The sequence below is a fragment of the Lonchura striata genome, chromosome 2 (assembly GCF_050655825.1).
Source record: "Lonchura striata isolate lonStrDom1 chromosome 2, ASM5065582v1, whole genome shotgun sequence".
NCBI classification, from domain to species: Eukaryota; Metazoa; Chordata; class Aves; order Passeriformes; family Estrildidae; genus Lonchura; species Lonchura striata.
In genome coordinates this window covers 67,855,836-67,857,664 of record NC_140704.1, presented here as the reverse complement: position 1 = coordinate 67,857,664, position 1,829 = coordinate 67,855,836, and the positions used below count along the sequence as shown (strand labels likewise).

The window sequence follows — 1,829 nt, the reverse complement described above, 5'->3', positions numbered from 1 at the left end:
GAACTGCCTCCTCCTGTCCTGTGCCTCCCTGTGCCAAAAACCCATTGTGGTCATGAGGCTGTAAGTCTGTACTGCTTTGCAAGCTGAAGGAGAATTAATGCAGCTGGATTTGGAAGGACAAAGAAAACCAGTGTTGTACTGTGATTGATGGTCATTGATCTGACGCTAATTAATAAAAAAAAAAAAAACAAAACCTTTTAGAATATTGGAATTACATATAATTGCTTGATTATTCATTCTAGCTGGTTTCTTGATGTATTTGGCTCCAACTACTAGCAAATATTTTTTACTAGGCACAATGAAAGGTAAGCAACTGAACAAAATTGCCATCTCTTCTACCTTTGTTCAGCTTAGTACTGCACTTTGCATGAGGAGTTGCTTTGCATGAGAAGCTTTGCATGAGCTTTGGGATTTAGATCCCTAATGTCATCTTGTCTAATGTAAACATATAAAACCCTCTAATCTTTTCTTTAATAAAGCTTCTTACAGACATCTCAGAACTCATTGTGTCTTGTGAAAGTGAGTCAGTTTCCTGTGTGAAACAAAATTTTAACAGGTAGCAGTGTCCTGTTTTCTAATCTCTGAGAGTTTCTGTATGAATGACTCCTTAAAATTCCTTCTTAACCTGGCCTCTGGTGCTCTTTCTTAACCATTTCCTTTGTACCAGCATCAACCTTTACAATTCTCCACTGAAATGGACAGTTCTTGGAAATTATATACCTCAGGATAGCATGCCCAGTGGTATTCACAACCCTTTCAGGAGGCTGATGATTATTGTCACATGTAGCCACTGTCTCAGACGGGTATCAGGACCTGAGTGATCCTAGTGTTCCCATTTTTCTTCCCCTCTCTTAGCTCCCCACTGCCCCACTCAAAGCCTCAGAAATTCAAAGTAAAAGAATGAGATAAGAAAAGGGGTGAAAACAGCAACAAGGGTGCTCCAATAGCTGGACCTGACCCCATTTTCCACACTCCAGTCAGGTAAAAGAGGCTTTGCAAGTTCTGCACCATGTGTCTGCTCCAGTTCTTGAGGGTATGTAGGTTTTGAGCCCCTGCAGGAACGGAATCTCTTATGATGGCCATCAACTGATTAGCTAGATTTCACTGAATATTCTGAGTAGGAAGGGACTCACAAGGACCACTGAGTCCAAATCCTGAATGAATGGTTCATAGAGTGGTGACAATGGTCACAGCACCACAGCTCTAACAACCATCTAAATCAGATAAGGAAAACAGACTAAAATTCTCACAGGGTATAGAGTGGTTGGAAGGGGATGTTCTGCAAAGCTGTAAACTCTGGGAAAAAGGTGGAACACAAAACTGAGAACAAACCTCAAAAATCTTTCCTTTGAGCCGGAGTTGAACCAGCGACCTAAGGATTACTTTTCAGAGACAGCCTACAGTCCTCCGCTCTACCAGCTGAGCTATCAAAGGAAGGTAAAGGAGTGCCAAGAATGAGTCAAGACGGCATCAACAATAGCCTTAGGCTCTCATGGGCCTCCATATGTATTGCTTTTCACAACAGCAAAACAGTATCCAAAAAAAGGCACAAAGATAACTATCCTGCAAAATTGGATTTTGGTTACAAAACTGCCAGTTTCCTTTGCCAAATAGTTTATAGCTCTTGTAATACTGTTGGTGGTGGTAGCATTAAGGTTGGAGACCTTCTCATGACTCATATGAAATCAGTCTACGACTTGACAAAGAAATTTGCCCACTCTTTGGTGACCTTGCCACAGTTCCCAAGTTGAACAAGGAATAGAGGGAGACCTCCCATCCACACAATTCTCCACAATAATTCTCCAGCCAAATCCAATAACAAAATAGCA

At 41.3% G+C, this 1,829-nt stretch overlaps 1 non-coding gene across 1 annotated transcript; it reads right to left on the bottom strand.

Moving 5' to 3' along the window:
- Nucleotides 1-1,344: 1,344 nt before the first annotated feature.
- On the bottom strand, nt 1,345-1,434 carry TRNAY-GUA (transfer RNA tyrosine (anticodon GUA)). The gene is given in 2 exon segments: nt 1,345-1,380; nt 1,398-1,434. It is a non-coding gene; the product is annotated as a tRNA-Tyr (tRNA).
- Between the last annotated feature and the right edge of the window lie 395 nt (nt 1,435-1,829).